Source organism: Microcebus murinus, chromosome 24 (assembly GCF_040939455.1).
Source record: "Microcebus murinus isolate Inina chromosome 24, M.murinus_Inina_mat1.0, whole genome shotgun sequence".
Lineage (NCBI taxonomy): Eukaryota > Metazoa > Chordata > Mammalia > Primates > Cheirogaleidae > Microcebus > Microcebus murinus.
The window spans coordinates 12,528,727-12,555,677 of record NC_134127.1 but is presented as its reverse complement, the minus strand read 5'-3'; the positions used below and the strand labels follow the sequence as shown (position 1 = coordinate 12,555,677).

Genomic DNA, 26,951 nt, shown 5'->3' with positions numbered 1-26,951 from the left:
TTCCATTCATTATTCTATATCGTCATTTTAACCTCAATGAGAAAAGGTCCAGCTATTCAGTCTTGGGAATAAGAAAGCCCTACTTAACCAAGACATAAACCCCTGTAATTCTGACTACTTAACAATTAAACACTTCAGTACAACCAAAGCTACCATAACTAAGTTAAAAAGAAAATTGATTAGAATAAAATACTGATAACATGAAGGATTTAAAAAACCTCTATCCAGAATATTTAAATAGCTCCTATAAATCAGTAAGAAAAAGACAAATAATCTAATAAAAATGTTCAAAGAATATGAATGGCCAATTCATAGAACAAAAATTGCAAATGATTAATAGACTTGTTTATCCTTAATAATAGGAAAATACAAATTAAGATAAAAATAAGTAGTCTTTTTTCTCTTTTATTGATACATAATTTGGGGGTACATGTGACATTTTGGGGTTACATGTGATATTTTGATACATTTATGTAATGTGTAAAGATCAAATCAGGGTAACTGGGATGAGATACCATTTTTTAATCTATTTAATCTATTATTTAATCTAAAAATTATTAACATCCAGTGTAGGCTATGGTTTGGGGAAATGGACCCTCAAGCTCTGCTACTGGGAGTACAAATTGGGGTGTCATGAGGAAAGGCCAAACTTTTCATTTTAAATAAAAAATGCTTATATCTATAATCCATAAATCCTGTTTTGAGGTATATTTCTCAGCAAAATACTCAAACATCTGCAAGGATGAGGATTCTAGGATATTTTATTGCAACATTATTTGTAATGCCAAAAAACACAAAACACCCAAATGCTCATCAGCAGAGAAATGGGTAGTTAAATATGCTATTTAATTCTAGACAATAGAGTATTATGAAACATTTAAAAAGAATGGGCTCTGTTTCAGATACATGGAAAGCTCTCCAAGAACATTTCCCAAAATGAAATAACCCAAGTCTCTTTACTGAAAGGCCTCCCAAGTGCCCACTTTCTCATAAGTGAGAAAGGCTTTGCCAAGGTATGTCATTTTGAAATCACACAACACCTGTTTTCTCTCTTTCTGAAAGTCCTATTAGATAGGAGATTGTCCCCAAGAAGATTTGTTCTCAGCTTCTAATTTTCTTTTGTCTTCTACTTGCCATAAACTTTAAAAATTTTTTTGAGAGAATTTAATTTGAGTTGCCACATGGTTGAATAATATTTATGGACAGAAAAAGGGAAGTGATGTACAGAAAATGGAAGTGAGGTACAGTACCAGCTGGATTGGTTACAGCTTGGCATTTGCCTCTTTTGAACATGGTTTGAACAGTTGGCTGCTTGTGATTGGCTGAGACTTGGCTACTTGTTACAAGAGTAGATTGCTGTTAGGTTACAGTTCACTATATACCAAGAAAACTGTAGGCTGAACTTAAAATATGTAAGGAACCAGTGTTAGGATAAGCTTAATTTAATAATTTCCTCTTTTTGCTTAACCTCTCAATTTTGAAATTTTAAATTTCAAAACTTTAGGCGTTGATGTCACCCTGTCGCCGTCCTAAATGGTCTTATTTGGACTCATATCTCACTGGGAAATAGCAGAACAGTGGGTTTCATAAGATGAGAACAAGGAAACAAAACAAGAAAAAAAAAAAAACTGGTTATATAAGCTTACTTTGTAAGAGCAGAGGGGACTTCTTTATTATGCTAGAAATTCCTGTTTCCAGGAGGGAAAAAACAAAAAACCTGGTTTGTTTTGGAATCTATCTCATCCTTAGAGTTTCAGTTTGATTACATAGCATTTAGCATGAGTGACTCCATTTTGGTTTGGTCTGTTGATACCTAGTGCATGAGCTCAGTCCAAAACAATGGCTTCCATAATTTTGTTTAAGAATTCACCCCTCCCATATAGTCTAGCGGTAAAAAAAAAAAAAAAAAAAAAAAAAAAAGAATTCACCCCTTTTGGTCAGGTTTTCACGTAGGTGAGAGTGTGTCCAAAGCTGAAGGCTTTAGTGCCACTTTCAGTTACCATCCTTTTGGATTTCTGGTCTCAACATGTCATTTATAGGTTATGGGATCGTTATGACCACCCATTTCATTGAGCTTTTGTCATTCCAGTAGAAGAGAGACCATTTGACCTTCTACAGATGGCTGCATGCAAACATTTAAAACTTGAGAGAATACAGTACACCAGGCATACTGTGATTATGATTATCAGGAGGAAAATACTAAGAGTTGGGAGTGTTCTCCTTAGCCATGGTGTCCCCATGAAGCAAGTCAAGTAAAATCAAATAGATCAAAGAATGAACCAGATGAAAAATCTACTTGTTTTAACTGAGCAGCCTGTTTGTTAATACCCTGCAACTGAATCTCTATAATACCCCATATGTTCATCCATATACAGCAAGAAATGTCAGCAACTGCACAGATCCCTCCCTGTTCAGTCAGTACGTAATCTATAGCAATTATATTATCTAGTACAACTTAGCAAGAAGAATTTAAAGAAGTCTGTTTTGCAACCATAGCTTTTGCAGGGGAGTCTGCCATAGAGCCTATTATGAGGGATAAATGTCTAATCATTGCCTTATTTATATTTAATCCAACCTACAGAAAAAATGGCAATACACATGATGCCCATCTGGAAGGGTGAAGGCCTCTTTGCACTGTCCCCTTCAACTTGTGACATAAGAGAAAGGGACCATGTTCTGTTTCCAACTGATTATGGAGCAACAAAGATATCACTAAAATTACTAATCCACATTGGCCTTTTGTCTTCCATTCCTCAAGGCATAAGATTTCCTCTGTATAAGGTTGGCTGTGAAAAGATCATATTATCATCTCAATAGATGCAGAAAAATCATTGAATAAAATTCAGCATCACTTCATGATAAAAACCCTCAACAAACTAGGCATGGAAGGAGCATACGTCAGAATAAAAGCCATATATAACAAACTCACGGCCAACATCGTACTGAGTGAGAAAAAGTTGAAAGTATTCCCCCTAAGAACTGAAACAAGACAAGGGTGCCCATTATCACCACTTCTATTATATACAGTACCAGAAGTCCTAGCCGGAACAATCAGACATGAGAAGGAGATGAAGGGTATCCACATCAGGAAAGAGGAGGTCAAATTATCCTTGTTTCCTAAAGATACAATCTCATACCTAAGAAACCCTAAAACTCTACCAAAAGACTCCTAGAACTGATAAATACAATAGTTTCAGGTTAAAAAATTAATGTACACAAATCAGTACCATTTCTATACACTAATAATAGTTAAACTGAGAATCAAATCAAGAATGCAATACCAGGCTAGGCGTGGTGGCTCACACCTGTAATTGTAACACTCTGGGAGGCCAATGTGGAAGGATTGCTTGAGGTCAGGAGTTTGAGACCAGCCTGAGCAAGATCAAGACCCTATCTCTACTAAAAATAGAAAAAATTAGCCAGACATGGTAGTGAGCCCTTATAGTCCCAGTTACTTGGGAGGCTGAGGCAGAAAGTTCACTTGAGCCCAGGAGTTTGAGGTTCTGTGAACTAGGCTGATGCCATGACACTCTAGTCTGGGCAAATAGAGTGAGATTCTGTCTCAAAAAAAAAAAAAAAAAAATGCAATACCATTTACAGTAGCTACAAAGAAAATAAAATACCTAGGAATATAAGTAACCAAGGAGGTAAAGATCTCTACAAGGCGAACTAGAAAACACTAATAATAGAAATTGTAGATGACTCAAACTAATAGAAAAACATCCCATACTCATGGATTGGAAGAATCAATATTAAAATGTCCATATTGCCCACAGTGATTTATAGATTCAATACAATTTCCATCAAAATTCCAATGTAATTTCTTACTGATCTAGAAAAAATAATCGTAAGCTTCAGATGGAACCAAAAAAGACCATGAATAGCCAAAGCAATCCTAGGCAAAAAGAACAAATCTGGAGGCATCATATTATCTGACTTCTAATTATACTACAAGGCTATAGTAACCAAAACAGTATGCTTTTGGTATAACTGGTATAAAAGTAGAGACATAGACCAATGGAACAGAACAGAGAACTCAGGAATAAAACTACATAGCTATGACCAACTGGTTTTTGGCAAAGCAGACAATATACACTGGGGAAATGATGTTCTAGTCAATAAATGGTTCTGGGAAAACTGGATAACCATATGCAGAAGAATGAAACTGGATACCTATCTCTCTGCATGTACCAAATTAACTCAAGATGGATTAAAGACTTAAGTGTAAGACCTGAAACCATAAAAATTCTAGAAAAAAATGTAGGAAAAACTCTTCTAGATATTGACCTAAGCAAAGAATTTATGAGTAAGACCCCAAAGCAAAAAAAGCAACAACAAAAATAAATAGGACATAATTAAACCAAAAAGTTTCTGCACAGCAAAGGAAAATAACAAATAGACAACCTATAGAATGGGAGAAAATATTTACAAACTATACATCCAACAAAGGACTAATATCCAGAATCTACAAAGAACTCAAAAACATCAGGAAGAAAATCAAATAACCTCATCAAAAAATTAGGAAAAGATAAACAGACTCTTCTCAAAAGAAGAAAGACAAATGGCCAACATATGTGAAAAAAATGCTCAACATTGCTAATTATCAGGAAATGCAAATTAATACCACAATGAGGTAATACTTTGCCCTTGTCAGAATTGCCATTATTAAAAAGTCAAAGAAATAATAGATGTTGATGTAGTTTTGGTGAAAAGGGAATAGTTATACACTGTTGGTAGGACTGCAAACTAGTGCAACTTCTATGGAAAACATTATGGAGCTTCCGCAGTGAACTAAAAGTAGACCTACCATTCGATCCAACAATCCCACTACTGGGTATCTATCCAAAAGAAAAGAAGTTGTTTTATTAAAAAGATATCTGCACTCAAATATTTATCACAGCACAATTCACAACAGCAAAGATAGAGAATCAAATTAAGTGCCCCATAACTGATGAATAGATAAATTGTGGTGTATATATATACTGTCAGGTCCGGCCTCTTGGCAGACAAAACAATAGTCCTGGTTCTTTGGCTCTTCTTGGAAAAATTACAAGCACAGCTGGTGTGACGGAATGACCACAGACAGGAAGCATTTCCAAAAAAACAGCTTTTATTGCAGAAAAGAAGGGAGCTATAGAAAACAAGAGTATGTTCCAGAGAGGAACGGGTCGGTCTCCACGAATGGAGAAAGACATTGGGGACTGCCAAGTGGTTTCTTTTTATTGGCCTTATCCAGGGAAGGGCTTACAGGAGGTGTGGGATGTTACCAGATGATTGACATACATGATTGACAGGTGTTCTTATAACAAAGCTGCAGCTCCACAGGTGTACATGCTCAAAACCTCAAGTTTCTGCTCTTTGTGGTTGCTAGCTGCATTTTCCTGCAGTCCCTTCCCCTGGCTTCTCCACCCCTAGGAACTACCCTCCTGGCCTCTATCTGCCACTTGAAGATTTGGATCCTGCCTAACATATACCATGGAGTACTACTCAGCCACAAATAGGAATTAAATGTCTTTTGTAGCGACTTGGATGGCCATTATCCTAGGTAAAGTATCTCAGTAATGGAAAAACAAACACCACATGTTCTCACTTATTAGTGGGAGCTAAATGAAGGATATACATGGTCATAAAGAGTAGCAATGGATATTGGAAACTAAGAATGGGGAAGGTGGGAGAGGAGTGAGTGATAAAAATCTACCTGTCCAGTACAATGTACCCTATTGTGGTGACCATTATACTGAAAGCCCTGACTTCACCATGATACAATTTATCCACATAACAAAAAACACTTGTACCCTCTACATTTTTGAAATTAAAAAAACCTTATAATGAATTATTATTTGTTATTTTTACAAACTTCAAAGAACTCTTTAATTTTTTTCTGATTTATTTATTTATTTTTATAGAACAATCTCTTCTGCTATTTGTTTTTTAAAGGTGGGGTCTCACTATGTTGCCCAGGCTGGTCTTGAGTTCCTGGACTCAAGTGATCCTTCAGCCTCAGTCTCCTGAGTTGCTGGGACTGAGTTTGTTGAACGCTGCCTTCATGAAAGACCCAGCAGGCAGCCGGCTTTCTTCCCCAGAGACTTCGAGGCAGCCATATTTTCCACAAGGGCTTTCTGGTTCCTGCAGAAAAGAGCATAGGGGCAGAGTGTGGAAAGGAGGCTGAAGATCCACCATTCACTGGTGGAGTTTCCTTTATTTCCCCTCTTAGTCCTCCTAGTCTATGCTGGGCCTGTCGGCCCTGAGATCAGAGCCCTGGGCATCAAACTATCCAGACAGTGAACCCCCTGATCCCATGGGGGTAGCTGGGCAAACAGACTGTGAACCCAGCCCTGTTTCCAGCCCCTGCCTCAATTCTCTGCTCACAGAATATAATGCCTTCAATTCTGAGCCCCTCAATCAATCTTCAGAGCAAGACAGGACAACTTCCACCTGCGGGCCACTAGCCCTAACTTCCTGTGCTCTGTTGGGTCAGTCGCCACCTTCTGTCCTCTTTGTCTTCTAAGTATTAATATTTGTTGATGTCTTTTGTTTCCTATGGGTTCATTTCCAGTTCTCTTTGTCTCTATGGATTAATAGCATTTTTTATTACCTCCATTTTAGTGAAATTTTTTGAGGTAGAGGAGATAAACATTTGGTCATTTGATTTTTAATCGGAAGCCCAATTAATCTATCACCCTTAAAAATGGAGTCAGTTGTTAAATGGAGGAAAAAAATCACTCCCTAGGGCTATGTCTTCATGATGCCACTAGATGGTGCTGCAACACCTGTGAGTGAACCACCCCGCCAGTCACAGCTTCAGAAGGGACTTGAGTAAGATCCACGTTGGTCCGTGTTCTTAAAGACTTTTCTCTCATTTGGATAAAATATGTGCTCTTAGATATATTAGATCATCACGTTTTTTAGAAAATGTTTTTCTTATTGTTAGAAGGAGAACGGTTTTTAATCATGGCTTTGTAGCCTGAGCCTGTGAATGAATATTCTTACTAGTATTTACTAGATGTGAAATCTCGGGTGAGTTACTTTAGTTTTCCAACCCCCAGTTCTCTTGTCTATGATAAGATAAAATAATAACTTTATTTTATATTTTGTAGGAGTTAAATATTTATTACATATCTCATGGAAACACAGAGTGGGTACACAAAAAATGCTAAGAATGACAGCATTGTTAGAACAAATATTAGACTTTGAAGATGATCCCTTCAAAGGGATCATCTTATATATAAATTTAAATATAATTTAAATATAATCATCAAATATAATTTCTGGCACCATTAGTTTAAAAATGAATCATTTCTTCTTACTCCCATCCATATCTCACTTGCATGGTAAAAGTTTTTTTGTTTGTTTAAGTGAAACCATTACTATGATTTTTAAAAAATTTGAAAATGGTTATATGTCAATGTGCTCTGAATTCTGTGAAGTGTTATGCAGGCAATGACTCACCTGAACTAGATATCTTTGAGGAATGAGACTGATTCTCTTTCTGTGGGAACTACCTGTGCTCTTCGAACACTATGCCTCTAACATCGGCATTTCCACTGAGTCGCTGCCCCTAGGCCTGGTCATTCACTTCCTCCTTAAGTTCCATTAGAAACCCCAGTATCCTTGAAGTGGGAAAAAAGAGAAAGAAAAAGAAACCACAGTAACCTTACAATAAACCTGCTTACCTTAGCTTGGTTTGGATTCTATAATTTATAACTGAATGAACCTTAACTAATGCAACCAAGTGAACTAAGGAATTATTTTAACAGCACCAGAATTTCTTTTAGGGATGGAACTAATTTTGCCTGAGAAAAATAGCTTGAAAAGTAGCTTGGGGGTTAGGGTAATATTCCTAAGGTATAACTTGGCAGGAGATAGCTGGAGCACTGCAAAAACAAAGAGCAGGAATCTAAAGATCAGGAAGGCAATGCAGTTGGTGTGTTTGTGTGTACTTGGTTCCACATCTGGATCAGGATATGGAACCAGAACAGGTTCCACATGTGGATCTAGAAGCATAGGAAAGTATATATGTATATCTATGTGTATGTATATATACACACACAGATATATACGTATATATACAGATATATACGTATATATCTGTGTGTGTATATATACATACAAGCATACACACATATATACAAGCTAAACAATGCAAGAAAAATGAAAGATGGATCCAGAGGTGACCTGAAATCACTATAAACCAGCTTCTTCTGCCTAAACCTGGAAAGACTTGGAAGTATTTGGAATTATCACCACATGCGGTATAGATTTAAACCAGTTTTACTTTGATGTCAAATGATAGGTTACTTTTGACTTTGGAATTATAGTAATACTTATAGGACAAATGTAAATAAATAAATTTCCTGGTATAAAAATAGTAGCTGTTACTTTATTGTCATACCTGAATTTCATCTTGTTGAATTTTTTTTTCTAAATGTCTTACTTAAATTGAACTCATTAGCAATTATCTCACTTATCCATCCAATTGATCAAACCAAATATATTTATTCAGCACATGTTTACCAAGCACCTTTTAGGCACTGAATTTGAGGTTGAATGTTGAATGTCTACATTCATGGATTTTTAATCTCTAGCTGGAGAGATAAAATATCTATTGCAATAACAATAAGTAATTTTTTTTTCTTTTTTAGAAACAGAGTCTCCATTGCCCAGGCTGAAGTGCAGTGGCACAATCATAGCTCACTATGAACTTGAACTCCTGGGCTCAAGCAATTGTCTTGTTTTAGTCTCCCAAAGAGCTGGGACTTCCAGGCATGAGTCATCATACTATCCCAGTAAGTACTTTCAAATTGTGATAATGCTATAAAAGAATCAAATAGGATGTGGGTATAAAAAAGAACAGGGCTGGGTGACCTAGCTTAGATAGAATAGTCAAGGAAAATACTTTTGATGGGCATGAAATGCAGCCAGGTGTGAGAGGAGCATTGCAGCTGGAAAGGTAGGATGGGTGGAAGCTCTGAGATGGGCAAGGTCTTGAGATGTTTGAGAGCCAGTGGTAGCCTTTCAGAAATGCCATTCCCTTGAGTCAGAGGGAACAAATGGTCTGGACTAGGAGATGAAGTCCTTTCTAGAAATTTGTCCATTCCAGTGAGCAACTAGATCACCTGTGCAGGCATGGTGGTAGGCATATTTCCTCCCTTTAAAATTGCAGTCCCCAACTCCTGGGCTGTAAACTGGTACTGGTCTGTTGCCTGTTAGGGACCTGGCCTCAGTGCTCCACTGCTCTACCCCATTTCCCCCCTCCCCCCACCCCATCCATGGAAAAAATGTCTTCCAGAGGGGGCACAGCAGGAAGTGAGAGGCTGGGGCAAGGGAGCGAAGCTTCATCTGTGTTTATAGCTGCTCCCCATAGCTCGCATCACCGCCTGAGCTCTGCCTCCCCAACACCCTCCATGGAAAACTTGTCTTCCATGAAACTGGTCCCTGGTGCCAAACAGGTTGGAAACCACTGCTTTAAAACATTGTCTGTACCAATCATAAACACTTGCTCTAGACATTCCTTCCTCCCTATGTTTTCCATAACAGGGCCAGGCTAGAAAGAGTTGACTTCACATACAATTTGATATCCATCCTATGTATCCAATAGGCTCTTTTGGTTCTGTCCTGAAGTGCATGAGAAAAACCTACCACAAAATTGTATGCACTTATTCTACTGGGGTTGCAAGATAAAATGTGTTACAACATGTCCTTGTTCCTTTTTGCTTCTGGAAGCCACACATGAAAACTGACCTCATTGTGTTTTAAAAATGCCTCGTAGCTCCTGGAAGTGCCAGACATGAGAATAGTCACAGCAGAGCAGGGAAGCTCCCATGGCATTCTTCATTTTCCAAGAGAAAGGGAGAAATTATAACAAAATCAAAAGCAAAGTCTTTGCTACAAAGGGGAAATTTAAAGGACCCTCTGTGTATGACAATAACTCATTGATGAAAAGGTGTTATTTGTAATTCCACAATGGTTGGCTTGCAGAAAAGTAATGATATTAAAATTCTCAAGTTACTAAAAAGAAACTTTATTCTTTCTGTGGGAATGTTATCAGCACTTCCTCAATGCCTTACTGGAACTTTTATTATCTGATATTTGGCCATGGAAAAAAGGATTCTAGATGGTTATCAAGAATTATGGGTTTTCTCCAAGATATGTGATCTTGGGCAAATCTTCATTATTTCTGGATCTCATTTTTCCCATCAGTGTAATAATGAAGGGCTCAAATTAAATGTTTTCTGATACCTCCTTCAGTTAATTCAATGATGGGAAAACAGAGTGAAGCATTAAATAAAGAGTTAAGATTGACTTCAGCAGAGCTCATTATGAGTTTCAGCTTTTATCACTTGACTTTTCTAACCTCAGTTTCCTCATCTCTAAAGCAGAACTGTAAATAAAAATAGTCCACAATTTAATTACGTCTGGTTGAGGTTCAATGAGATGACAGCTGTGAAACTTTGTAAACTATAAAGATGAGCATAAATGTGAGTTATATTACACATTTAATTATGATGATAAAAAATAAAATTATGCCAATGCCAGACATGACCTATTTTTCTAAAGGCTGTGCATATATGACATTTTAATCTTTATAACAATCCCATACAATAGTATGATTACCTAGTACAACAATCCTATAGGAAAATATCATTTTCCAGAGGAGGAAACTGAGGCAGAAGGGATGAAAAGGGATGAAATGGTCCCCTCACTGTTAAAGAGACCATACCACTGGTGGGTGGCAGAGTGAGTCAGTTTGACTCCAAGTCCCAGCTTGGTTTCCTGTTCAGCTCAATCCTAAAAAACCTGATGCAAAGGAACATGATAGACTAGATTTGACCACAAATGATGATTAGTTCTACTCTAATAGATTCTTCAGTCATATCTTAAATTGAAAAAAACCTACGTATTTCTTTGGTGTAATTTTCCCAAATGACTCATGTATTCACAACCTTGCAGGAAAATATATGGTTTTTAAATGTTTCCTAAAAGTTACATGTTAAGAGAAATCAGAATGACTGCCAACTAGAGCTCTTATTCATAGAGAAATTCTGGAAGGGAAACGCAAGAGCTTAAGCATACAGTTCCAAAATCTAAGGAAATCAGAAACCAAAACAAAAGAAGCTGAAGAAGAAGAAGAAAAAAACTAAAATAAGTGCCCATATTGAAATTTTTCTATGTCAACCTTAACCTTGGCAAAGCCATTCCACTCCCCCCTCCTACCCTACTTCACCCCAGGAAAGCACTTAGGACAAATGTCTGTGTCACAATCCAACTCAAGCCTCCTGCACAAAGGCTGTGCTAATGACAGGCATGGTTCTATGGCACAATCTCAAAAACAGCAGGCAACAGTTTAATTAGCTCTAAGTCAATAAATTTCCTTGAATCCTGGCAAGTCAGTAAACCGTAAGTCTCACTAGCAATTATCAGCAAAAGATTATTCATGCGGAACCACGATGCCTAACATTTGGCAATACCCAACATGGAGCATTTATAATTTTCTAAGAATGACATTAAATGCATCAGAATTAATTATGCTGGAATCCTTGATTTAGAGAGATGCACACAGGAATATCACACAGAGGAAAACCCCAATTAATCAATGGTAAAAGGATAGACAATTCATGAAATAATTTCACAGGCATCTTGTAAAGTTTTTCTCACAAAAAAGCAACTGCATGAATATTTTACACAGAAAAATATTAATCCTGGTGGGACTGGGTCTAACTTGTGTTACTCATATATGTGTTTTATATAATCACTCATCATATAATTTCCTTATTTTGATTAATTATCTGCCTTAAGCAGTTCTTGGAATCTGCCCCCAAATCCCATTTATGATGCCAAACCAAGCTTTGGGTGAAGAGGTGAATTTCCACTTTGATGGAAATGTTCTGATTGAGAATTTGTGCAAGTTTTGATCAAAGAATATGACAAGATAAGCCAGGTGAGCACACACACCAGACTGCCAGCTCCACTTCGCTGGAGACACACAGTACCCCACACATCCATTAGACACAGTACAATTCAGATCCAGCAAAGGTACCCCAGTGCTTGAAGACCTCTCCTTGAGTACCCGTAGCAAGTCAAATATAGGATTTCTTTCTGCAAAGGCATAACTTGACATTTTCAAGATGGTCAAAGTAGGGTGGGGGAGTATTTTTTCCCTGTGTTCTCCTAGGATTACTCTTACTGACTCATCTTTTTAGGGTTTTCATGGCCTGATGCTGCTGATCTTGTAAATCAGTATGGATTAGGTTTGGCTTTGAGTGACAGAAACCTCAAAATAACATTTTCTTTTTTTTTTAAATAACATTTTCTTAACCAAGTTAGAAGTTTAAGAGTAAGAGTTTAAGAAGGTGGTAAGGAGCTGCCAGGATGTTCTACAATGACCCAGATCCCTTCCATCTTGTTGCTCTGCAGGACCTGGACTCAGCCTCATGGTCCAGGCTGAGAAAAGCCATATTCCACACAGCAGGATGGAAGAAAAGATAAGGAAGAGGAAAAGGGCACATTTATACACTGTCTTTGGCAAAAAGTGTCTCTGATGGTTCTAAAACGTATCCAGGAATCCCTGGACTTTCCATCAAGAAATGGCATACATGTCCCTTCTCCTCAAACCTGGGCAGATCTTTAGAATGTGGATGAATTAAGAAGTAAATCCCACCTCTTCGCTTTTCTGGGAGAGTTTGTGTAGAATTGCTATCATTTCTTCTTAAACATTTGGTAAAATTTACCAGTGAAGCCATCTGGGCCAGGAGTTTTCTTTTCTTTAGGGGATGATTTTTAATTACAAATTCAGTGTCTTTAATAGATAATATAAGACTATTCAATATTAGCTACTTTTCTACTATTATCTATTATCTAATTATTCTACTATTCAATATTATCTACTTGAGTGAATTTTAGTTATTTGTGTCTTTCAAAAAATATACACCTTTCATCTAAATTGTTGAATTTATTGCCAAGAAGTTTATAATATTCCCATAGTATCCATTTAAGACTTATAGGTTCTATAGTAATATTACCTCTCACATTTCTCATATTGGTAATTTGTGTCTTTTCTCTTATTTTCCTGATAAGACTGGCTACAGAGTATCAATTTTATTTTTTTCCTCAGTGAAACAGCTTTTGATTTTATTGATTTTTCTTCATTGTTTTTCTGTTTTCTATTTCGTTAATTTATGTTCTTTATCATTTCCTTTCCTCTGCTTGCTGTGGGTTTACTTTGCTCTTCTTTTACTTGTTTCTTACTGTGAAAACTAAAGTCACTGGGTAAGCCCTTTTCTAATATAAGTGGGTAGTGTGATAACATTTCCTCTTGACACTATTTTAAGTGCATCCCACAAATTTTGATCAGTTGTTGATTTCTTATTTTCTTTTTCAAATATTTAGAATATCCTTTTGGGATATTTTACTTGTGTTATTTAGTTTCCAAATACTTGAGGATTTTCTAAATATCTTTCTCTTATTTATATCTTATTTCCACTGTGGTCCATTTTCTGTTCACCCAATGCCTCCTTTAGCTACCTTGGCCTTGGCAAGTGGCCAGGGAAGAAGAGAAAGACATTTCCATCAACAGAGCCATTTTGTATCACAAGGCACTGCATTTGCTGATGCAGATAGAACAGACTCAGTAAAACTAGTTTAATAAGCTAATAATATCATCAGCTAAAGTGACCCCCAAAGCAATTTAGGGTCCATACTTGTTTCAGTAAAAGGCTGAAACCAAGTATAATACAACATACGAAACCCGCACCAATGCCTTCCTTCCACAACATAGGTACTCCATGATCATCAGCTGCTTGGAGTTAACCTTATCTGCTGAGGTTAATCAAACAAAACCACTATTCAGAGACTTTGAGCCCAAGAGGCTATAAAGTAAACCCATTGATTTATGTTCAATGCCGAAGCATTTACAGAATGAAATTGAATTTAAATCAATGGATTTGAGTGAATAAAATTAACGTGAATGAAATTATCTCCTTTGGGAAGGTTCACTCAACCTAAGCTGAAATTTGGAGGATAATATGACAAAGATAACGAAACAGCTCTATTTGTTACTTTAAATCAAGAGGAGGAACAAGAGAGGAACAGGCTGATTGCAGAAGGAAACCGTGCTGGTCTTGTGGCTGCCCAGAGGGTGTCCTCCTTGTTAAAGAATCAGGGGAGAGAGACTGAGAGCTCCTTATGCCTTGATTGGATAAAGCAGACACATGTTTCCTTTAGTGGCTCCAGAACCAAACAGGTAAAAGGGCTTAGATTGAGACCAGTTCCAGTTGGAGTAGTCTTCATCACTGCTTCATCACTTCATCATAGAAGTTCCAGAATGTCACTTCTGTTACATTCCATTAGGGGCAGAAATTAAAGCAAGTAGAGTAAGTTACAAGGTCAGGTCAGATTCTAGGGTAGGAAAAATAGACTCCATTTCTTAATGGGAGAAGTGGCATGTGCAAGCAGTGATGGAACGAATTGTTGGCGATCATCTTTACATGTGACTGACAAAATCCCAAAAAGTTAACAAGTTCTAATGGCTAACAGAGGCCTAGGATGGTGGTCTCTCAATGCATTCTCTTCTAGTAGGAAAGTGGACTTGTTCTTCTAAGAGCTTTAAAATCAGACTCTTTTCCTCTTTGACAATATAAGTTCTATTTGGCATCTGTTTCCAAGCCAGATCAGTTTTAACTATAAGGAGAATCTGGTTGGGCAGGTATCCCTGCTCCAGGATGAGCGCCACGTGTGTTGTGGGGAGTGCTCTAGCAACCAATTTGTTTATGCAGATTGGTCATCCAACTGAGGTGGCACATGGAGGCATGAGCCACCGTGCCTGGTCACTGAGACTTGTACCTTGTGTGGGACTGAGTCTACCAGCAAATATTAGCAGCTGCTTCATCGGTATAGGACATGTCACCACTGAATTTTGCACTGCACAGATCTGAAAAAGCGTGGGCATATGTGGCTTGTCATCAAGTGACAGTTCCTTGCTACCTTGGATAATCTTCCAGTCTTCTTCTTAGTTAAATTTGCCATACCTAATTTATTTTTTCATTTTGGTAGTTCTTCACCTTTTGCTAAATGTTATTAATTATTAGAGCAGCTCCTGTTATACATCACTTTGTCATATTGAATGATTCCTATGAGCCGATGAGAAATGTCTTATGCACATATCATTTTCTCACAATTTTTCTAATACCATATTTCTACTTTTGTTTCCATGGTAGTTGTCTGGTTCTTCAACCTAGTACTTTTAGCAGCTTTATTGTTTTTGCATTTTTGAGTAAATGATGATCATAAAATGCCTAAGTGTAAACATAGCAAATACACACTAGACTAATGGCTACGCCACAAGCAAAATGATAGGCACTGGTGCATAACTAGTAATGCCATCTCTTGGTAGCAGACAGGGTTGATACCTTTTTGCTCTGGAAAATAGCTTTGCTCCTGTGACATCTTGTAAATCACAAGTTTGTAAGTATGAGAGTTTCCATAAACTAGAAAGCTTTGGAGAATAGTGAGATCTCAGTAGACACTGTGGGGTATGAGTCACTGTTTTATAAGCAGTAATTGTGTTCATATAGAGTGCGTAAGTAGTCATGATTTTTAAAGCTATCATGTTTTTGTAAAAATAACATTTTAGGAGCTGAATGAATCTTGAGAACGTTAGTGAACTTAGTTAAACCACCCTGATCAGATGGTAATCTATCCTTTCTCCAAGAAAAAAGATGTCATACCATTTATAGCAAATAATTTGGGGATTAACTTTCATTGTAAAGATATTTTTCCTAATTATTACCTACCTCTTTTGATGCTACCACATAAGCTCATTCTCTCTCCTCATTTTAAGCATAAGCAGGCCTGTGATTGCTCTAAGAGAGCCTTTCATTGACAGCACATGCTTGTGATTTAATGATGACTTTCCACGAGTTCATCTTACATGGGAAACTTTGCCCTTTCTTCCTTGGTGCCCCTGTTGGGCCCTCGAACATAATTCTGTTATGTTCTGTCCTAATTTTGTTGTGTTAGTGAATGCATTTGTTACATGAAATGTTTGTTTCTTCTTACTCCTACCCCAAGCTGTAAGTTTCATTGAGTGGGACTGTGTCTGTCATTTTTGTATCTCCAGCACTTACCTCAGTGCCTTAGTAAGTGATTATAAATATCCACTGGAGAAAATAAGTGTCCTTAATTATTCCTCCTGGATTTATATTCTACTACTCACTCCTCAGTTATCCAGCTCTGTTTTAGTTTCCTTCTAAGCTCTTGAGTGGAGTAGATCAAATTGTTTATTTTGATGATGACAGCTATTTCTAATTTGATCGGTATAGCTTTATAAATGAGGATTATCAGCAGCTGCCGCTCCTTTTAACAATCCCTTCATTGAAATTGCATGTTTAAAGATTTGTTCACAAATAACATCTCATTTCTTTTTCTGATAAGCCTCAGAGGTAGCCAGGTTTGAAAGAAAGCGTGTCAGATGCCCCCATCTCTCTCTCTGTGCTACTTCCTGGTGTGTGGCATTGGAGGTTCCTTTGTCTGTGGGCTCAAATCCCTTGTCTTTGGTGAGAGGTTTGTATTGGATGATCTCCAAGCTTTCTCCCAAGTCTAATAAGCTCTGATTCTGTTGTGGCTTCACTTACAGAAGAACTGAGACTTGAATTTCTCTTCGTCTTCATATTCCTGGCCCAGGGATATTTTCATTGCACCCATCAGCTTCTTCTCCCTACTCCCTATAGAGTGTTTATGCAACCGGAAGCAAATTAACTTTACAAATGTGATGCTGTAATGCTAACTTAAAGGCATTTTCCACTAAGATTTCATTTTCTTATTCTTAATGTTTAATAGCCACTCTGCTTGTAGCAAATGTCCTTTTTCCCACCTTCATTTTCTCCTCTTTTTGCAGTATTCTGCCTTTACTCTTTTTAAATCTGATTATGTTTCTGTTATTTTTCCAATTCATGAAGTTTCCCTTCAATTAAAAGCTTGTAAGTATTCTCTGCAAATTTCATGAATATTGGCTGTACTTTTTTTCATCATCCAAGTCACTGGTGGAAATGTAATACTTAAGATTACAGAGTAAATGAAATAAAGCTTTCTGAAATACTTTCCTCGTACTCCTCTCCCATGAAAAAACCTACATTTAATCTTTCTTGCAACTCCCGTCCACATGTGTGAACACAGCTGTGCAGAGGCACTTTGGTGAAGGGGAGAAGCTGCATTCTAGAAGTTGCCAGTTGTTCAGAAAGGCTGGGGAGAGAGTGAACAATGAAATTCCTGAGATAACTAGATAAGACTTTCACAAAGGTGTTTGCACCAAAAATGAAATACAGATACTTGTGTGAGACCAGTATGAGGGTGGCTGGGAGGCAGTTGTTCCGAGGGTGGGGAGTTGTGGAGGGAAGTCTTAGTAGAAGATACACATTTTGCAGTCATGAACATCAGGGTGGTGACTGATGCCCTGTGATCTCCCTGGAGTGCCAGCTAAAGAGAGAGACAATGAGGACTCAGGACAGTACCCTAAACCTGTGGTGCCCAACCCCTGGGTCATAGACTGGTACCGGTCTGTGGCTTGTTAGGAACTGGGCCACACAGCAGGAGGTGAGTGGCTGGCAAGTGAGGGAAGCTTCATCTGTATTTACAGCCACTCTGGGCTCCCACTGATTCTGCATTATGGTGAGTTGTATAATTATTTCATTGTAATTCATTTCATGTAATAATAATAGAAATAAAGTGCACAGTAAATGTAATGTGCTTGAATCATCCCAAAACCATCCCTCCTCCACTCCCAGTCTGTGGCCAGTTGTCTTCCATGAAACCAATCTCTGATTCCAAAAAGGTTAGGAACCACTGCCCTAAACATCTCTGACTTTTATGGGATGGGCAGAGTATGAGAAGCTCACAACAGAAACCTGAGTAGAGGAGATCCTAGAAGTGAGAAGTATGAGAGGATAACTGCATTCAGTATTTATTCATTCATTCAACAAAAATATACAAAGCACTATTTTAGGCCCTGGGAATTCAACAGGGATAAGGAAAACATGCCTACTTTCCTCAAATTTGAATTCCAGAGGGGAGACAAACATGAAACATATAATTTGCCCATTTACTTAATTGCTATTCAGATAAGTATTCTTTAAGAGGCATAGAACTTGCATGAGAGGGCATGGCTGGGTACCTGGACCCAGTCTAGGGGATTTAGGGAGGTCTGCATGAATGAGGTAAAATTTGACCTCCGAAGGGCTATTAGGTATTAACAAGGTACAAGAAGAGCCTACCTGTCATGTCAAACAGGTAAAACTGTACTCTAGGTGGAAAGGAGAATGAAGCATTCAAAGGACTGGAAGACCAGTAGGGATGAAGGGGGGAAGTGCATGGGAAAGTGACTTGAGAAGGGGCTGGTGATTTAGGTAGAAAGTGCAGGTTCAAGATGTTCCCTTTATCCTATGGGCAATGGGATATCTTTAAACAGGGGAATAGCATGATCATATTCTAACTCTAAAAGGCCAGTGTGACTGTGGTGTTTCTTCCCTGTGGAAACCATGTATTATAGCTCTTTATGTGCATTTCACAATGCCTAGCACATTACTACAAGTATTGTGCTGTGTAGATACCTCTTAGCAATAAAGGAAGGAAGAAACAGCAGACCCAAATTGGCCTCAGGAACACACCATTCCTACAGCTTCCCTTTGCTTCTAATAACCTTGAGGTTTTTTATCTATTTCTTTTCTTCTTCTTCAGCCAATATTGGTTGAAGAGAATTCCATTTGTAACAACATCCTCAGGAATAGTCACTCTTTGTCAAAGAGTGGATCTAACAAGAACATGCTCCTCCTTTTTATTTATTTCCTGCATAGCAATAGCACCTAGTCAATGACCAATTTTCTTTCCTTTATTCAATAATTATGTATTGAGCAGCTACTAGGATCCAGGGGTAACACTTGGCTTTAGAAGAGGCCAAAATCACCAACAAAATTCATTCCCATACAAAACAATCATTATATTTTATGAAGCCTGTGTTCAGTACATATTTTTAGAAACTCTCAAAGTGTTCTCCAATAAGAACTAAATTGCAAATGGCAATTAGGTTTTCAAAACAGTCCAGAAAAATCTTACGTAACTTGGTGATAGTGACAAAAGAATCAGCTGAAGTTCCCTTCTGTGTGTGTGTGTGGCTGGTAAAGGGGTCATGCAGTGCTTCTCCCTCTTTGGACTTCTTCCACTTCCTTTCTATACTCTGTCATGGTGGCACATTCTTGTTAGACCTTCAGGAATCCAGTCCTCTGCTGCAGCCTGACCTCAGAGACCCCATTCCTCTGCCTGCCCATGTGTGGCACTGTACTCAGGACCAGACAGATGTCCTGTCTGTTTTGACAGATGCACCCTTATCTGGTGCGAAAACCACACCAATGGCTGGAACCAAGGTAGGCTTCGAGAAAAGGAAGAAGAGAAAGGAAGGACTTTATTGTCTGCAAGAAAGACAGATATTAACCCATTACCTAATTATAATTGGGATTCATCCAAGAAGTTCTCTAAGAGCATATGACACAGAATATGCTACATCGGCCAAGTCTGGGATGTAGGAGGAAACCCACACTGAGAAAATGACATTTAAGGTGACTCATGAAGCATGAGTGGGAGTCCTTATATAACACAGAGAGGTTCCTGCCCATCCATACGAACTCCTCCTTTATTTGCATGTGAATCCCTGGTTCCAGTTGTCCTACGCCTCCATAACCACCATCCTCACCAGGCCAACTCCAGCACAAGCACACTGGAAAGGTACCAGCCACCCTGGATTGAGAGCCCCCAGAGTAATCAAAGCCCTCTGTGTCCTCGTCCACAGTCTCTGCCATTCTCACTAATAGTCAGATGAATCCTATCAGCCAGGAGGTGACATTGTGTGTGTTCAGAATTGTGTGTTAAGAAAACAGGCTTAGCCGGGCGTGGTGGCTCACGCTTGTAATCCTAGCACTTTGGGAGGCTGAGGCGGGCGGATTGCTCAAGGTCAGGAGTTCGAAACCAGCCTGAGCGAGACCCCGTCTCTACCAAAAATAGAAATAAATTAATTGACCAACTAAAAATATATATACAAAAAATTAGCTGGGCATGGTGGCGCGTGCCTGTAGTCCCAGCTACTCGGGAGGCTGAGCCAGTAGGATCGCTGAGCCCAGGAGATTGAGGTTGCTGTGAGCCAGGCTGACGCCACGGCACTCACTCTAGCCTGGGCAACAAAGTGAGACTCTGTCTCAAAAAAAAAAAAAAAAAAAAGAAAACAGGCTTAGGAGTTGGGCCACATTGGCTTCCTGACCCCACCTAAGAATCTGTATAACCTTGGAAACATTGCTTAATGCCGCCAAGTCAGTTTCCTCATCTATAGAATAGGGAGGGGAAAAATGTCTGCCTTGTTGTGCCAGTTAGGATGATTTGACAGCAGTAAGCAGGAAGCCATGTTTGAGTTGGCTTAAACAATAAGGAGACTTCTTATCACGTAGAAAACATAATTGAAACTCTGGTCGCATTTCTCTGTGACTTCTCTTGGTCCACTTCCACCTCAAGCAGGCTTCTACCTCGGACAAGTAGCAAGATGGCAGCTCCAAAAATTAGATTTAGGTGCTGGGTGGAGCAGAGAAAGAAGAGAAACTCCTTTTTCTCACGGCTCTCTCAGGATTAAGGAAACATTTCGTGGATCTCTGGTACATGTCCCTTCAGATCTCATCAGCCCAAATTTGGTCATACGCTTGTTCCTGAAGCAGGAACTGGCCAAAGGAATGTGAAGACACTCAGATAAATTAGGGCCACTGTAGGGCAGAACATGAGGTGATCGTCTTCTGGGGCACATGGCTGGGGGAGGTGCAAAAGCAAACAGAATTGGGGCTCTGGCAGAGAGAAGAGCAGGGTCATGGATGCTGGGGAGGGTGCTGTGGAGTTTAGAGTGCTCAACTGATATAAATAGTTCATTAACATTAGCTTGGTAAAAGGGAAATGAGGGACACTTCTGCAGCTCTAGGGGGACCAAGATAACAAGTGCAGTTCCTGTCACTGTAGTCGCCTTTGCTGTAACAATGCACCATATGCCCTCCTTCCCCAGAGACATCCCATTCTAATAACAACAGGCCTGGCAGTTGACCAGCACTGCAAGGTAGAGGGGAGGTTTGACACCTCAAAAGACCTCTAGTCAACCCTTTGGTGAGCTGAGGGTCAAAATAAGTCATAAACTGGTAGCTGTCAGTCCCCCAAGGAGGATGCCTCAATAGAAGTTGGATCTCCTTCAGATTATAGCAGAACTGACATTTCAAAAGCCACAGGACCACTTGAGCCCTTCAAGTTACCAGAGGCCATAACTTTCTGCCACCAGCTGCCCTCTTTTGACAACAGCCATAGCATATTCCATAGATTCCCTACTACACCCAGCACATCCTCCAATGACTGACCCAGAACACAGAGTCCCAACAAGAGCTCTGGTAATTTATCTACTGTGACAATGAGAACTCCTTCGACCTTTGAAATGCAAGCTCCAGACTTCTCCAGAGCCTTCAGCCAGGGAAACCTAGGGGAACCCTAGAAGAGAAAGCCTGGTGTGTGTGTGTGTGTGTGTGTGTGTGTGTGTGTGTGTGTGTGTGTGTGTGTTGGGGGGTGTTGGTGTTAGTTCTGAACTGTTTCAGTTCTTCTAAATGTAGTCCCTGACCTCAAAAAGCTGCGTCTTTGGGTCTTGACTCAGACAGCCATTGCCTTCTTTTGTCTTGTTTTTCTAACCTATTTGGCGCCTCACCTTAGTTTCCATTCAATATTTGGCCCCTGGGGTTACTGGTCCAGTTTGGAAGGTTTATCTTGGCTCTGACTTTGCATTCCTCAGGGACTCGACTTTCAGCATTCACCTGTCTGTACATTGCACCACCACGACCAGTGTTAGTTGGTCTCTTTCCTCTGCCCCACCCGCCCATAGTCTGCGTGTGTGCCTAGGCCAGCCTCCCTGACGCAGAAAGGCGATTGCAGAGATGATTCATTCCATAATCGACAATCACACCCCCTTTCCTTCCACCCTGGGAAAACTGCTGTTCCTTCAATGCTCTGAAAAGCTAGGAGGAAAGCAGTCTGATTAAACTGATGCTGTCTCATGTGGGAATTACTAGGACTCCCTTAAGTTACATCTTAAATATATTTCTGGCTTTTATTAAAAGTCAGTACATGGAACACTACCAAGTGAAATATTTACTATTTGGGGAGCAAGAAGTCCCAAGCTTGTGTAAGTTGCTCTTTCCTGGGAGATGGGATCACCAGAAGTCCACCTCAGCTGTGTCCCGTTTCCATGTCTTTTCCTTAGTTGACTGCTGAATTCACAGATCCCATAAATGTTTATGTTTTTCAAATGACATCTGTGGTTGTCACAGTGGGGATCACAGGTATAGGAGAACATAAGGTGTTCCATTTCTTGTTCAATTTGGGAGTTTTGGTAGTGAAATATTAGCATGTATTTGCTGTAATCCAACGTTGTTTCTTTGCTGTTTCCTTTAAGTTATTGCAAAGGGCTGGAATATGGAACTATTTGCATCCAATTCCACCTTGAACTTCTCTCCAGTGATTACTTTTGTGTTATCAGCTTTACTAAGTACAAGAGCTCCACAGAATGAAAGACATGCAGAGGAATAAAATCAGACTTGACTTCAGAAAGGGATAAATAAAATTTTAAAATGAAAAATGACCCATGTCTTAAATTCTAGTGGGTCTCAATTGAGGTTCTTCTGTTCCTTATACCTTGTTGCAATGAAATGTTATGATCTATAGATAAGTAAAACCAGCCGCTAGACTTGGGGACCATTCACCCACTTAACCTGTATGAAACTATTAAGGTTAGTAAACGAATAGCCGTCCAGGCCATTACTTGATGAAGTTTGGTTATATGCATGACGAACATGTAGATCCCTGAATCAGATATGCCTATGAACTTTGGATGGTTTTAGAGACTCCAAGAATATAGAAATATCTGTAAATAACCATTTATTTGGACTTCCCACCAAGCCTTTATAGAGAAAGCCTCCCCTACTCCTAAATCCCCAAACAGGAGCTTTTGAAATTTCACAGACAACTCTCTCAATAACTGCCCAGTCCAGATGATAAGTAGTAATGACTCCAAATGTTTTTATAAGGCTAATAAAGAAAAGGTTTGAATAAACATATAAAACTTTCTATAATATATAAGATCTGTGTAACTCTTGTAACATAAATGGATACAATGATATTATGGAAAGCCCACAAAGGAAACAGAACTGCTTTGGGGTCCCATTTAGTGTCTATAAATAGACAAGGACACTGGAGCATGACTGTCTTCAAGAAAACTTCTGGGAGCCAATGAACCATTTTCCCATATCTGCTCAGGACTATGGTCTAGTGCCAATGGGTGGTACTTGAGAGATTTATATAAATATCAAGTTGATTCTGATATTAATTCGCAAGTTTGTTTCAACTGAACTGGCTTCAACTTTTAGAATATGCACATTCTTGGGGTAGAATGTTTACTTTCCATCCTAGAATGATAATAATTTCATTGTTATCTTGAAAAAAAATAGGATGATTTCTGGAACATTTATCTATTTACCATGGCAAAGCCAGGAAATGTGTCTATTGACATTCCAAATAAAAAGCATATTTGTAGCTAGGGAAAATAAAGAAAGAAAATGTATTTCAAAATTGAATACCTTTCAAACATTTGTGAATTCTTTGTTTAATTTGAACCACTGACTATAGTTAGCTGAGTAGCATAGCCCTTTTGGTTTTCTGTTTGAGAAACAGAGACTGAGAGGAACCGAAAGTCTGAGAAATTTAAAATTGCTATAAAACTCTTCTCACTTTTCCTAATTAAAGGGCAGACTAGTCTGATTCATAGACAGGCCTGAATTAGAGAACACTTTATAAAAAATGCAATTTATGGCAGCCCTTGACAGGGATAGGAGAATAAAATTAAAAGCTTTAAAGAATTTTTAAAAAATTAATAAAGATGAATCATTTGTAACTCATTTGTTATTTATATAGAAGGGCTAGTACTAGTTGGTTTCCTATGTTGTTTTGGGAAAAAATGCGTTTGCCTTAGCATTTAAGTAGACTAAACATGTCCTTTCTCTGATGATTACTGCCAGTGTGGTCTGTCTGGAATGACTCCAAATTCTAGATTAATTGAGTCCAAATTAATAAACTATGTTGGCTTTGCCAATGTTATGCCAGTTTGAGATAGATTAGTTGCTGGCTTTGGTGGTGATGGTGGTGGTGGTGGGGATATATTTTTAACATTCTCAGAAAAAAGAATTAGCCAGTGCATGACAAAAATGATTAATACAATTCCTACCATGGCCACGAGAGGGCTACAAATACCACTACAAATACTCGCTACTGAAAGGTGATTTCAAAAATTTAGAGAAATTTGTCATCCATTTCCAAGCTCAGTCTCTCTGGTCTCTCGATTTTTTTTTCTAACAGCATTACGACTAAAAAACACCTCTAAAAATACCTGCTCTAAAGTGTTCCTTTCATGGCACGTGCTAATCTCATGAATTGCCATAACCGTGAATATTTCCTATTTCATGTGATGCAGAGATTATCTGACACTAGTCTAAATTTTCTCTTTTTACAGGAGAAATATCTGGGCAAGCAGTTTTCAGAACATGGTGCTTTGGATGAGGTTTTGTTTCCTTCCACTTCCAAATCCAAGACATCTGCCTTTTAGGAGTCAGGATCCGCAGTGGGTATGAATGAGGTCTGGGAGTCTCAGTTCCCTATGCAAATGAGAGAGACTTCCTACCTAGGAAGCTCTCAAGGTGAGGGCACAGGCACAAAACATTTGGGGATCTCAGATTCCTCAGGCATGAGTCAAATCCAAGTACACTGGGTTGGTTTGACTCACACCAAATCCAAGTCTATCTGGATTCAGGAACTTGAGCTTTCTTTGTGGTCTTTTGAAGCCCCTTTCTCTGTTTGAGATGAGAAGCAGGTATGGTGGGCTCAGAACATTCCAGCAGCAATGGCCAGAGAATTTCCACAAACCCCCTTCGATCTCCAGCAACCAGACCCCTTTTTGCCCTTGGGGTGTAGGCAAACGTCTCAACTTGCTTTCAAATTTTTGTGGGATAGGACCACGGCATCAGATAACCAAGACAGGAAGTGCCCCATTTTCACCCTGTATGAGTAAGACACCCAGGGCAAGACTGTGTTCCCTAACTGCCAGTTCCCTGTTTCGCTTTGCTCCATCTGAATGCCAATCCCCGCATGACACCCCTACCCTGTGTTTCTCAAACTGCAGTCATCCAGCTCTCCAATGTAACTTTTAATTTTTATGGTGATGAGAGTCTAAAAGGTGTGACAAGCACACACCACAAATTCATGCATATTCACAATCTCCTTTCCCTGGCTGCATATTTTAAATGACAGGGAAGGGCTGGCAGGAAAGAAGAGGACAGATTTGAGGGGAGAAAGAAGAGAGGGGTAAACAGAGAGAGAGAGAGAGAGAGAGAAAGAATGGAGGGAGGAAGAGCTTGGTAGTGGGGAAGACAGGGAGGCTACCACGTGAAGACTTTGGAGAGAGGGTAAGGGAAGAACTTTGGAGTGTTTGGTTGTATGCATGATGTGCTCATTTAAACCCCTTACCCCTCCTTTCAAGAAAACCTGTAAGAAATATGTACATTACTCTTGAAAGTTTCTGGAACACTCTGCATTTTTTCTTCTTTTTTATCCTTGTTGGTTGGGAAGATTGGCGGCATCAACAGGCAGAAGTTGGCTTCACAAGGTCCTGGCCATATTTAGGCTGCATCCAAGTTGTTGGGTAAATACAAGTATTGCCACTCAACTTCAGTGCCCATGTCTTACCGACCACAAATGGCCTGTAAGTGGCGTAACTGTGTGTCCTAATTTACCCAGAACAGTCCCTATCTTTGTCTTCTTGTCCCAGCATAATAAGTAATAACACCCCCTTTCACTCTCAAAAGTGTCCTGGTTTGGATGATAGATTATATTTTCACTGTTCCTTTAAGTGATAATTTTGCTTTTATTGTACTGCTTATGTAGCTTAAGATTATAGTGTTTTATGGAAAAAATAGAAGTCGCAAGATATTTCTATTAACAAAAACAATTTGTGACTTGAAAAATAAAACTGGAGCATTAGGAACACATTTGATCCTCATAATTTAGAGAAACGAGGAGAGATTTAATTAGCCTCTGTCGCAAAGGAAGTAACTGTGGTTCTACATAAACATAGCCCAAATGCTGCTCCATCTCCCCAGCCCTGGTGTACTTTAACATCAATGACCCAGGGAGCCTACTCTGCCCACAGAGCTACACACAGGCAGTTCCCCTCACAAAGTCCTTTTGTCCTTCTCCTTCCCAGCCAAAGTATTTCTGGGAATTTCCAAATACTCACATGTGCAACCAAACCAGCCTGACCACATCAGTACCCCCAAGACATCTGCTACGGTCTTCATTTCCTATTTTGTCTCTCCCTTTTCCATGTCAGCCACCTACGCAGGTAGTTGAAGGAGCCACATTCTGGCTGCAGCTGATAAGAGTCCCAGATAAGGCCCAATGTACTGTGCAAAGGTGTCCTTGCTTCATGCTCCTAGAGCTGCTTCCTCAACGGCATTGTCACAGAGCTGGGCTCGAAGGACAACTGCGGGGAATTACCCTCTGTTGGCCTTACCTTGTCACTGGTTCCCATGGCAGCATATTTGTGCTCAGAGTCATTCTTTACTGGCCCTTCATCCTGTCCCCACTGGGGTTCCATCCAGGCCAAAAAGCTCCAGAGGAAACTGTCATCTCTATTCACCTTATCTCTCTTTCTACTTCCTCCTTTTGGTCAAAATGGAGCTTCCAATCATAGCACTTCAGGCACGTAGATACTTGTTTAAAGTGGTGCAAACTTGTAGATATATCCAAACCCAGCTCTATCCTGTCACAGAAGGGCTTTCTAGTAATTAGAACTGTTT

At 39.2% G+C, this 26,951-nt stretch overlaps 1 protein-coding gene across 1 annotated transcript in view; it reads left to right on the top strand.

Moving 5' to 3' along the window:
* The window catches only part of LONRF1 (LON peptidase N-terminal domain and ring finger 1), a 52,150-nt gene extending 37,643 nt beyond the window's left edge, over positions 1-14,507 (top strand). The window contains exon 14 of the transcript XR_001147663.3: positions 8,643-14,507. The gene's annotated coding sequence lies outside the window, so the exon portion shown is untranslated. The remainder of the gene's footprint in view (positions 1-8,642) is intronic.
* Positions 14,508-26,951: the final 12,444 nt, after the last annotated feature.